Source organism: Pinus tabuliformis, chromosome 9, assembly GCF_031772625.1.
Source record: "Pinus tabuliformis cultivar Carrire ecotype Pingquan chromosome 9, CPIR1, whole genome shotgun sequence".
Lineage (NCBI taxonomy): Eukaryota > Viridiplantae > Streptophyta > Pinopsida > Pinales > Pinaceae > Pinus > Pinus tabuliformis.
Window position 1 is genome coordinate 1,797,460,616 of NC_142307.1, and position 13,655 is coordinate 1,797,474,270.

Consider the following 13,655-nt stretch of genomic DNA (forward strand, 5'->3'; position numbering starts at 1 on the left):
AAATTTTCCTTCGGAAACGATATCTCTGCAGCCATAAAAGGAAAAGGTGTGGCTCCATTGAAAGAGAAGGTCAAAGCTGGAAATGTTTTGTATGTTGATGGATTGAAGCATAATCTTCTGAGTGTCAGTAAGATGTGCGACCAAGGAATAGAGGTAATATTTAGATCAAATGGATGTTGTGTTCGTGATCTTGATACAGGTAAAACAGTGATCAAAGGAAGAAGGACTCCAAATAATCTATACATATTTGAAGAAGGACCACAACAATGCTATTTGAGCAAGGATGATGAACACTGGCTATGGCATCGAAGGTTGGGGCATCTAAGCTTTTCACAGATAAGGAAAGCATGCAAATATCAGGCAGTTTGTGGTATTCCAGATATCAAAATTCCAGACAACACTATATGCAAATCTTGTCAGTTTGGAAAGCAAACCAGAACTAAATTTCCAGAGAAGGAAGGATCAGCTAGCATGCCTCTTGAGCTAGTACATACAGATACATGTGGTCCATTCAGAAAAAGAACACCTCGAGGAGAAGAATACTTGATATTATTCATTGACGATTTCTCCAGGTTTGTCTGGTTAGGAATTATGAAGCACAAAGATGAAGCATTCGAAAAATTCAAATCCTTCAAAGCCTTGGTTGAAAATGAATCAAGACACAAAATTAAGTGCCTCAGATCTGACAGAGGTGGGGAGTTTACCTCAAACGAATTTTTCGATTTCTGTGAAGAACATGGGATAAGAAGAGAATTCTCTACAGCTAGAACTCCTCAGCAAAATGGAGTGGTGGAAAGAATGAACAGAACAATCCAACAAATGGCTCGTGCTATGCTTGATGAATTAGGTACTCCCGCAACTTTCTGGGGTGAAGCTGCACATGCTGCGGTTATTATTCTTAACAAAACAAATGTCCGAGTAAACAACACTCAAACACCTCATGAGCTCTGGAGTGGTGAGACTCCTTCGGTGAAGCACTTCAAAATATTTGGGAGCAAATGTTATATTAAGAATACTGATGAGCAACTTGGCAAACTTGAACCAAGAGCAGATGAAGGCATTCTTCTTGGTTATTCTCCATATAGCAAAGCATACAAGTGCTACAATAAAAGACTTGGCAGAATTGTTGACAGCATTGATGTAGTGGTTGATGAGAAGGGATATATTCCTAGGCAAGTTCATCATGAAGACATTGAAGAAGATGAAGGCTACACTCAAAGGCAGAATGATGAAGAAGAAGAACCTCAAGAAGAACCAGAAGAGCAAGCAAGAATAGAAGAGAAGACTCCATCCAGATATGTTCAAAAGAATCATCCAGAATCTCAGATTGTGGGGGAGAAAGAAGCAGGAATACAAACAAGAAGAAGAATTGCAGAAGCTTCAAGCTATTTGGCATTACTCTCTTCCACTGAACCACAAAATGTGAAAGAGGCATGCAAGGATGAATGTTGGGTCAAAGCAATGGATGAAGAACTTGAGCAGATCGAAAAGAACAACACTTGGGAACTGGTTCCTAGACCAAAAGATAAGAATGTCATAGGGACAAAATGGGTCTTCAAGAATAAATTGAATGAAAATGGAGAAGTAATTAGAAACAAGGCCAGACTTGTTTGTAAAAGGTATGCACAACAAGAAGGGATAGATTTTGAGGAGACCTTTGCTCCTGTAGCAAGACTTGAGGCCATCCGAATGTTTCTTGCTCTCTCAAGCTTTCAAAACTTCAAGGTATTTCAAATGGACGTGAAATCAGCCTTTCTGAATGGAGACTTAGAAGAAGAAGTATATGTTGAGCAGCCAGATGGTTTCATTCTTGGGAATGATCCAAACCTTGTATGCAGATTGAAAAAGACTCTTTATGGTCTCAAACAAGCTCCAAGGGCTTCGTATTATCGGTTGGACAAATATCTTCACCAACAAGGTTTTTCAAAAGGATCAGCAGATAGCAATCTCTATATGAAAGTTGAAAATAACAAATTGCTAATACTTGTTGTGTATGTAGATGATATTATTTTTGGTAGCAATGAAGAGGCTATGAGTCAGAACTTTGCCTTGGTTATGCAGAAAGAATTTGAAATGTCATTACTTGGAGAATTGACATACTTTCTTGGATTACAAATCCAACAAAATGAAGGAGGTATTTTCTTGTCTCAAACCAAGTACCTCAAGCAGATCTTGAAGAAGTATGGCATGGAACATTCAAAGCCAGTTTGTACCCCTATGGTTACAGGATGTAGCCTCAGTGCAAATGACGAATCAGCAGCAGTTCACCAACCCACTTATAGATCCATGATTGGGAGTTTGCTTTATTTGACAGGTACCCGGCCAGATATTATGCATGCAGTAGGAATTGTTGGAAGATTTCAAGCCAACCCAAAGGAAACTCATCTTCAGGAAGTCAAAATAATCTTCAAGTATCTTCAAGGGACCCAAAACTATGGCTTATGGTATACTAGAGATACAGATCTCACTCTTCATGCTTACACAGATGCAGATTGGGCCGGAAGTGTGGATGATAGGAAAAGCACAAGTGGTGGTGCTTTCTTCATGGGTTCCAGATTAGTATCTTGGTTCAGCAAGAAACAGAGTTCGATTGCTTTATCTATAGCTGAAGCAGAATATGTGGCTGCGGCATCTTGTTGCACACAACTTCTTTGGATGATGCAGACCTTGCAGGATTTTCAAATCACTTGCACGCCACCAGTCTCTATCTTATGTGATAATACAAGTCCAATCAGCATTTCAAAGAATCCAGTCATGCACTCAAAGACCAAGCACATACCAATCAAGTACCATTTTCTTCGGGAACAAGTGCTTGAGCAGAAGGTCAAGCTGGAGTATGTTCCTTCTAAGGAACAAGTTGCTGATATTCTCACAAAACCACTGCCCAGGGAAACTTTTGAATATCTCAGACAAAAGCTGGGAGTAGTTGATGCTTCATCCTGCTGTTGAAGCTTGTCTGTTCTACAGAAAAGTTGGTATACGCAAGTTACGTAAGGGAAATCCGCGTATATACGCCGATTTATGCTGGGAAAGTCGCGTGTATGGTGTACGCGTGCTGCAGGAAGCATATCCGCGTGCATACGCTGTTTTATGCAGGAAAAGTCGCATATATGGAGTTCTGAACAACAAGGGTAGACTCCGGTTGGAGAAGATCTGAGATGGGTATGCCAGAATTCTTCAGGCACAGGTTCAGGGGGAGCAGCTTAAAGTCTCATAAAGCATTGTTGGCATTTAGATGCTTTTGGTTCTAGTACACAACTGTTGTTGGTTTCAGGAGAAGGAGCTCAGAAGGAAATCTTGGTTGCTGATCTAAAAGATGTGTATCAGATGCTGCTTGTGACTTTCATAAGTCTTGGTCTAGATTTGTTGTCTCTATATCATGTATCTCTTCTGTGATATCTCTTTTATGGTGTCAAGGTCATGTAACGGCCTATGTTGGTTTCCCCACTATGCCTGGGATGAATGATGTAATATAATTAGTTGGTTCTAATGTATCCCCTCTTGGTTGGGAGTATGGATGTATGTATTGAGTCTTTTGGTGATAGGAAGGTCCTTTATAATGTATAAGTCTTGGTTCGTTTGAAGAACATCTTTTGCAGATCTTGCCTACAGTTAGGGGGAGCATGTTCAGCACAGTAGAGCAGAGAAATCAGCATGTACTCAGGGGGATCACAGCCCTTTGCCCTTGATGACAAAGGGGGAGAATGATTCTAAGGATCTTGGGGTTGCCATCAAGTCCAAAGGGGGAGATTGTTGGCATTATGAGACAAGTGTTGTCCTTGATGGCAAACCTCACTGATGACAAATCATAGTGCAGAAGGTCAGCAGCAAGGAATTGATGATCAGACTATAAGAAGAAGAGAAAATCCATATACGCAGGTTCATCAAGCCCAAGTCGCGTGTACACGCAGGTTGACTTCAGTAAAAGCGTGTGTATGTGGAAAACTTATTTTTGGTCCGTGGCGGTTATTCCTTGGAAGTTGTGCCTATGGTTTCGGACCATGGTGTCTCAACGGACGTGTCGATCCGTAGTTTTGAGGATGATGGTATTGGATTTCTATGGTTTTGGCTCTTGGTATTGAACAAGGCCTAAGGCTATATAAGGAGAAGGAAATCATTAGGCAAGAGTATCCGAAAAGTCTTGAATATATGATGAAGTATTAGATTGAGTATGCAGGTTATTGGTTGATGATGTATTGCTTGATCTGAGCTAAGGAGAGATCTCATCGGTTGATGGAGAACAAGATCTAAGAAGAGATCGGGATCAAATGGTTTGAAATGAACTATTTTTATATGGTTGATTATGTGTGTTTCTAGATCTGCATACTGACGCAATGTTATATTCTGGGTATAACTGATATCTGGTACAGCTGCAAGTTATGAAAAGTTATTTTTAGATCTGTACGCAGGTTGTCTTCGGTAAAACTGCGTGTATACGCGGGTTACCTTCATTGAAGTAGCGTATATCTTTTGAAGCATGATTTTTGGGTTTGCAGTTGAGTCTGACTGATATTACAGAGTTCTGTAGTCTGCTCTGTGTTCTGGTGACAGGTGTTGACAGGGTTTCAGTGGTTCAGTGATTCAAAGATTGATGATGCTAGTATTGGCTGTTTTATGCTTCAATGATTTGTGAATGAATCATAGTCTTCAGATTGTAATGTTGTGCTTCAGGAATATCCAGTCTGAAAATTGATGAAAAGTGGTACCTGAAGGAAAGAAGATTGTAGGCCAGCACCTACGTACTAGTATCTTAGCTAGTACAAGAGCAAAGGGGGTTGGAGCTCCCTTCCAAGGAAGTTTGGAGAACGAGAGAAGGTTGAAGCCTTTTGCAGGTTGTAGCCTGCGTACTGGTATAAGGCTGCACCAGTACAAAAGATTGTAAACTGAAGTTCTTATTAAAGAAAGATAGAGACGACTTGCAGCAGGTGGTTTTCACCCACATTGGGTTTCCACCTTATATCATGGTGTTCATGTGTGTGGCTTTTGTGTGATGATCTGTTCTGTTACACTGCATCGGTTTACTCTTAATATGGTGAATAATGACCTGATGCACTTAACTGAAGATAAACTAACTGAATTATAAGTTTTCTGGTTATACGTTGTTTTCTTTAGACACAGTAGCGTGTACACGCTGGTTCACTTAACTGAAGTAGCGTATATGTTTCTGAGCATTGAAAAAGTTTTATTGATCTGATAATACTGATTCACCCCCCCTCTCAGTATTATTTCCAACAATTGGTATCAGAGCAGGTCCTTCAGAGAAGCTTGATCGCTTGAAGGTAGATCGTTCATCATGAGAAACTACGAGAGAGAAGCATCAATCAGGCCACCGGTTTTTGATGGGACAAACTTTTATTATTGAAAGGTAAGAGTTACTGCCTATCTTCAATCTCTTGGTACAGAAGTTTGGGACATTGTAGAAACAGGCTACGCTTTTCCTTCAGCTACTCCTACAGATGCAGCCGAGAAAAAGAAGTATGAAACAAATGCGAAAGCAGTCAGTACCCTGTTAGGATGTATATCCCAAACGGAATTCATGAAGGTAATGCACTACAAATCCGCAAAAGAGATATGGGACAAAATTGTCACGAGCTATGAAGGAGATGAACAGGTAAAGCGTGCTAAACTTCAAACTCTCAGGATTCAGTATGAGACTCTCAAGATGTATAATGATGAAAGTGTGGCTAACTATTTTCTTCGGGTAGATGAGATCGTTAATTGTATGAAAAATTTGGGTGAAGAAATAAAAGAGGCTATAGTGGTTGAAAAGGTTCTAAGATCATTGTCCCCCAAGTTTGAATCTAAAGTATCTGCAATAGAAGAAAAGGAAAATCTACGAATTCTTACTATGTCTCAGCGACATGGAATTCTAACTGCTTATGAAATGAGAAAGGGAGGTCCATCAGACAGAAGAGAAGCTGCTTTCAAGGTATCAGGCAAAGAAGATTATTATGAAGCAAGCCACATCCCAGAAGAAGAGGAAGAAGAATCAAATTTTGTCAGAAATCTTCAAAGGGGTTCTGGAAGGTTCAGAGGTAAGTTACCTTTTAAATGCTTTGCTTGTGGAAGAGTAGGTCATTATGCTGCAAAATGTCCTTATAAGGATAAAGGAAAGGAACCTGCTAGATGGAACAAGAAACAGAGTGCAAATAAGAAAAGTTACTACACTCATGAAGATAGTGATGGTCTATCGAATAGTGATGAAGATGAACGAGGTAATGAATATAAGTTGTTAATGGCATTTGAAGATGATGATTATATGGATGCTATAGATGTGGATAACCTTTATGATGAAATTACTAGACTCAAGAGATGTATAGAAGAAAAGAATATAATCATTGATACTCTGCAATTCCAAATTGATGAAAAGGAAAAACATCTTGAAAAACTAGAAGGTGAAATTGTTGGTCTTAGAAAAGAGATTGAGAAAACAAAAGCTATTAATCTTAAATTTGTTAAAGGATCTGAAACGTTGGATGAGATTATCAATGTGCAGCGATCTCCTCTGATCAAGACAGGTCTTGGATATAATGGAGAAACATCTCAAGCCTCTACCTCTAAAAGTTATCTTGATGCAGCAAGAAGAAGCGAGCAAAGGCCAAATAAAAGTAATCAGGTGAATCAGGGACAGTTTACCTCAAGAACAAATAAATACCATCAAGAAATTTGGGGACAAACTACCTTAAGGAAAAACAAAAGCTACAATCAGCCACAGGTAAAATCTTCTCAATTTGCTCCAAGAATAAATAGAAGCTACAATCGGTTGGATGATAGATCTGGTTATCACAGAAGTTTCTTTAATGGCCAATGCTTTTCTTGCCATAACTTCGGTCACAAAGCAGCTCAATGTGTTGCCTACAAGACAATCATGACTAGAGAAACTCAAAAACAAGGGAGAATGACTGAAACCATGAAAAGGACTTATAACAACTTTTCGGTTCTTGAAAATGAAGTTGAATGCTCTATTTGTAATAACTTTGGTCATGAAGACTCTGAATGCAGGAGCAGGTTCCGGAAGACAATTCAGAAGGAGAAAAACTCAAATGTCAGAACATGGAGAATAAAGGAACCACAACCAGAAAGATGTGGGATAGCCTTTTATGCAGAAGGTCAAGAAAGTCTATGGTACATTGACAGCGGATGTTCGAAGCATATGACAGGGGACAAAGAAAAGCTTGAGTCATATACCGCATTAGAAAAGGGGAAGAAAGTTTCCTTTGGAAACGATATCTCTGCAGCCATAAAAGGAAAAGGTGTGGCTCCATTGAAAGAGAAGGTCAAAGCTGGAAATGTTTTGTATGTTGATGGATTGAAGCATAATCTTTTGAGTGTCAGTCAGATGTGTGACCAAGGAACAGAGGTAATATTTAGATCAAATGGATGTTTTGTTCGTGATCTTGATAAAGGTAAAACAGTGATCAAAGGAATAAGGACTCCAAATAATCTATACATATTTGAAGAAGGACCACAACAATGCTATTTGAACAAGGATGATGAAAACTGGCTATGGCATCGAAGGTTGGGGCATCTAAGCTTTTCACAGATAAGGAAAGCATGCAAATATCAGGCAGTTCGTGGTCTTCCAGATATCAAAATTCGAGACAACACTATATGCAAATCTTGTCAATTTAGAAAGCAAACCAGAACTAACTTTCCAGAGAAGGAGGGATCAGCTAGCATGCCTCTTGAGCTAGTACATACAGATACATGTGGTCCATTCAGAAAAAGAACACCTCGAGGAGAAGAATACTTGATATTATTCATTGACGATTTCTCCAGGTTTGTCTGGTTAGGACTTATGAAGCACAAAGATGAAGCATTCGAAAAATTCAAATCCTTCAAAGCCTTGGTTGAAAATGAATCAGGACACAAAATTAAGTGCCTCAGATCTGACAGAGGTGGGGAGTTTACCTTAAACGAATTTTTCGATTTCTGTGAAGAACATGGGATAAGAAGAGAATTCTCTACAGCTAGAACTCCTCAGCAAAATGGGGTGGTGGAAAGAATGAACAGAACAATCCAACAAATGGCTCGTGCTATGCTTGATGAATCAGGTACTCCCGCAACTTTCTGGGGTGAAGCTGCACATGCTGCGGTTATTATTCTTAACAAAACAAATGTCCGAGTAAACAGCACTCAAACACCTCATGAGCTCTGGAGTGGTGAGACTCCTTCGGTGAAGCACTTCAAAATATTTGGGAGCAAATGTTATATTAAGAATACTGATGAGCAACTTGGCAAACATGAACCAAGAGCAGATGAAGGCATTCTTCTTGGTTATTCTCCATATAGCAAAGCATACAAGTGCTACAATAAAAGACTTGGCAGAATTGTTGACAGCATTGATGTAGTGGTTGATGAGAAGGGATATATTCCTAGGCAAGTTCATCATGAAGACATTGAAGAAGATGAAGGCTACACTCAAAGGCAGAATGATGAAGAAGAAGAACCTCAAGAAGAACCAGAAGAGCAAGCAAGAATAGAAGAGAAGACTCCATCCAGATATGTTCAAAAGAATCATCCAGAATCTCAGATTGTGGGGGAGAAAGAAGCAGGAATACAAACAAGAAGAAGAATTGCAGAAGCTTCAAGCTATTTGGCATTACTCTCTTCCACTAAACCACAAAATGTGAAAGAGGCATGCAAGGATGAATGTTGGGTCAAAGCAATGGATGAAGAACTTGAGAAGATCGAAAAGAACAACACTTGGGAACTGGTTCCTAGACCAAAAGATAAGAATGTCATAAGGACAAAATGGGTCTTCAAGAATAAATTGAATGAAAATGGAGAAGTAATTAGAAACAAGGCCAGACTTGTTTGTAAAGGGTATGCGCAGCAAGAAGGGATAGATTTTGAGGAGACCTTTGCTCCTGTGGCAAGACTTGAGGCCATCCGAATGTTTCTTGCTCTCTCAAGCTTTCAAAACTTCAAGGTATTTCAAATGGACGTGAAATCAGCCTTTCTGAATGGAGACTTAGAAGAAGAAGTATATGTTGAGCAGCCAGATGGTTTCATTCTTGGGAATGATCCAAACCTTGTATGCAGATTGAAAAAGGCTCTTTATGGTCTCAAACAAGCTCCAAGGGCTTGGTATTATTGGTTGGACAAATATCTTCACCAACAAGGTTTTTCAAAAGGATCAGCAGATAGCAATCTCTATATGAAAGTTGAAAATAACAAATTGCTAATACTTGTTGTGTATGTAGATGATATTATCTTTGGTAGCAATGAAGAGGCTATGAGTCAGAACTTTGCCTTGGTTATGCAGAAAGAATTTGAAATGTCATTACTTGGAGAATTGACATACTTTCTTGGATTACAAATCCAACAAAATGAAGGAGGTATTTTCTTGTCTCAAACCAAGTACCTCAAGCAGATCTTGAAGAAGTATGGCATGGAAGATTCAAAGCCAGTTTTTACCCCCATGGTTACAGGATGTAGCCTCAGTGAAAATGACGAATCAGCAGCAGTTCACCAACCCACTTATAGATCCATGATTGGGAGTTTGCTTTATTTGATAGGTATCCGGCCAGATATTATGCATGCAGTAGGAATTGTTGGAAGATTTCAAGCCAACCCAAAGGAAACTCATCTTCAGGCAGTCAAAAGAATCTTCAAGTATCTTTAAGGGACCCAAAACTATGGCTTATGGTATACTAGAGATACAGATCTCACTCTTCATGCTTACACAGATGCAGATTGGGCCAGAAGTGTGGATGATAGGAAACGCACAAGTGGTGGTGCTTTCTTCATGGGTTCCAGATTAGTATCTTGGTTCAGAAAGAAGCAGAGTTCGATTGCTTTATCTATAGCTGAAGCAGAATATGTGGCTGTGGCATCTTGTTGCACACAACTTCTTTGGATGATGCAGACCTTGCAGGATTTTCAAATCACTTGCACGCCACCAGTCTCTATCTTATGTGATAATACAAGTGCAATCAGCATTTCAAAGAATCCAGTCATGCACTCAAAGACCAAGCACATACCAATCAAGTACCATTTTCTTCGGGAACAAGTGCTTGAGCAGAAGGTCAAGCTGGAGTATGTTCCTTCTAAGGAACAAGTTGCTGATATTCTCACAAAACCATTGCCCAGGGAAACTTTTGAATATCTCAGACAAAAGCTGGGAGTAGTTGATGCTTCATCCTGCTGTTGAAGCTTGTCTGTTCTACAGAAAAGTTGGTATACGCAAGTTACGTAAGGGAAATCCGCGTATATACGCCGATTTATGCTGGGAAAGTCGCGTGTATGGTGTACACGTGCTGCAGGAAGCATATCCGCGTGCATACGTTGTTTTATGTAGGAAAAGTCACGTATATGGAGTTCTGAACAGCAAGGGTAGACTCCGGTTGGAGAAGATCTGAGATGGGTATGCCAAAATTCTTCAGGCACAGTTTCAGGGGGTGCAGCAGACACAGGTTCAGGGGGAGCAGCTTAAAGTCTCATAAAGCATTGTTGGCATTTAGATGCTTTTGGTTCTAGTACACACTGTTGTTGGTTTCAGGAGAAGGAGCTCAGAAGGAAATCTTGGTTGTTGATCTAAAAGATGTGTATCAGATGCTGCTTGTGACTTTCATAAGTCTTGGTCTACATTTGTTGTCTCTATATCATGTATCTCTTCTGTGATATCTCTTTTATGGTGTCAAGGTCATGTAACAGCCTATGTTGTTTTCCCCACTATGCCTGGGATGAATGATGTAATATAATTAGTTGGTTCTAATGTATCCCCTCTTGGTTGGGAGTATGGATGTATGTATTGAGTCTTTTGGTGATAGGAAGGTCCTTTATAATGTATAAGTCTTGGGTCGTTTGAAGAACATCTTTTGCAGATCTTGCCTACAGTCAGGGGGAGCATGTTCAGCACAGCAGAGCAGAGAAATCAGCATGTACTCAGGGGGAGCACAACCCTTTGCCCTTGATGACAAAGGGGGAAAATGATTCTAAGGATCTTGGGGTTGCCATCAAGTCCAAAGGGGGAGATTGTTGGCATTATGAGACAAGTGTTGTCCTTGATGGCAAACCTCACTGATGACAAATCATAGTGCAGAAGGTCAGCAGCAAGGAATTGATGATCAGACTATAAGAAGAAGAGAAAATCCATATACGCAGGTTCATCAAGCCCAAGTCGCGTGTACACGTAGGTTGACTTCAGTAAAAGCGCGTGTATGTGGAAAACTTATTTTTGGTCCGTGGCGGTTATTCCTTGGAAGTTGTGCCTATGGTTTCGGACCATGGTGTCTCGACGGACGTGTCGATCCGTAGTTTTGAGGATGATGGTATTGGATTTCTATGGTTTTGGCTCTTGGTATTGAACAAGGCCTAAGGCTATATAAGGAGAAGGAAATCATTAGGCAAGAGTATCCGAAAAGTCTTGAATATCTGATGAAGTATTAGATCCAGTATGCAGGTTATTGGTTGATGATGTATTGCTTGCTCTGAGCTAAGGAGAGATCTCATCGGTTGATGGAGAACAAGATCTAAGGAGAGATCGGGATCAAATGGTTTGAAATGAACTATTTTTATATGGTTGATTATGCGTGTTTCTAGATCTGCATACTGACGCAATGTTATATTCTGGGTATAACTGATATCTGGTACAGCTGCAAGTTATGAAAAGTTATTTTTAGATCTGTACGCAGGTTGTCTTCGGTAAAACCGCGTGTATACGCGGGTTACCTTCATTGAAGTAGCGTATATCTTTTGAAGCATGATTTTTGGGTTTGCAGTTGAGTCTGACTGATATTACAGAGTTCTGTAGTCTGCTCTGTGTTCTGGTGACAGGTGTTGACAGGGTTTCAGTGGTTCAGTGATTCAAAGATTGATGATGCTAGTATTGGCTGTTTTATGCTTCAATGATTTGTGAATGAATCATAGTCTTCAGATTGTAATGTTTTGCTTCAGGAATATCCAGTCTGAAAATTGATGAAAAGTGGTACCTGAAGGAAAGAAGATTGTAGGCCAGCACCTACGTACTAGTATCTTAGCTAGTACAAGAGCAAAGGGGGTTGGAGCTCCCTTCCAAGGAAGTTTAGAGAACGAGAGAAGGTCGAAGCCTTCTGCAGGTTGTAGCCTGCGTACTGGTATAAGGCTGCACCAGTACAAAAGATTGTAAACTGAAGTTCTTATTAAAGAAAGATAGAGACGACTTGCAGCAGGTGGTTTTCACCCACATTGGGTTTCCACCTTATATCATGGTGTTCATGTGTGTGGCTTTTGTGTGATGATCTGTTCTGTTACACTGCATCGGTTTACTCTTAATATGGTGAATAATGACCTGATGCACTTAACTGAAGATAAACTAACTGAATTATAAGTTTTCTGGTTATACGCTGTTTTCTTTAGACACAGTAGCGTGTACACGCTGGTTCACTTAACTGAAGTAGCATATATGTTTCTGAGCATTGAAAAAGTTTTATTGATCTGATAATACTGATTCACCCCCCCTCTCAGTATTATTTCGAACATTATTTCCATAGAAGAAACTTATAATTTGCTATAGTTGAATCGTGGATTATGAGACAAATTTGTGATAATCCAATTTACTATCTCAATCTAAATTTTTAGGGGCTTTTCTACATCATTATTGGCCCCTGGAAGGGTATTGAGGTTTCGTTTTGTTTATCAATGGTAACCTTGTATTCTAGGGACCTTTATACTTACAAAACTACTCATTCTCAATCTATTGTGGGTTTTTCTGTAGTTTTCTCATAAACCCATTTTAAAAATTTAGGTTGCACCAATTTTGTGGCCTCTCGGTCTTCCATGAGTTCAACACAAAATGGGGAGAATTGAAATTGGTAGTACATGGAAGGTCTAGTCCCATATTTATTATCGTCTCTCAGGATGGTTATGTATAGATGGAAAAAATGGTTTATGATGTTTTCTGGACAATGGAAAAGAGGAGAGCTTCAAAGATGCAACAATTTGTACGCAGTGGGTTCTAAGAAAAGAATTGTTTTAAATGATGCCATATTTCCCTCATTCAAACCTCTTCCCACACTTCTCATGCAAGATATGCTTGTAAGTTCCTTTATATGTTCAAACTAAAAAACATAGCATTTTATATTTAAGTATTGTAACCATGAATTGGGTTTTCAATTTTATGTCATCAGCCCCTCTCTAAACACTTGGGTTTTCTTTGAAGTACATTTCCATAAATTAACATATACATTAGCCAAATCTATTTAAATTTAGGTTCGATATTTAGAGTTACAATAATGCATACATCGACCATTTGTGTGAACTCAAGATAGATATTCATCCTCGAGTTTCCTATGTTTAGGTGCATTCTATATCTTGATTTACATGAGATTGTGTTAGTTTCCTTATTTAATGTGCCATGAAAGAGATGATGGCTCATCTCATTTCCATGAATGTTGTAGAAGGAACCTAGGCTCTTTTGGTGCAAACATCATACTGGTTACATGTATCTGAGTTTAAATATTTTCTAACATGGATCTGAAATTTCACTTGGGAATTGGAAAAATGTAAATTTATTTCAACGTGAAGATAGTGTTAATGCCCAAATACAAGGAAGGAATTGCACTGCCTTTTTTATTCTTAGGACTATTGGATTTTGTCCCTTGAAATTGATTTCCGAATCTAGTTCTGATCTCAAAACTTTTTATTAAATTCCTTGGAATATTATGGAGGAT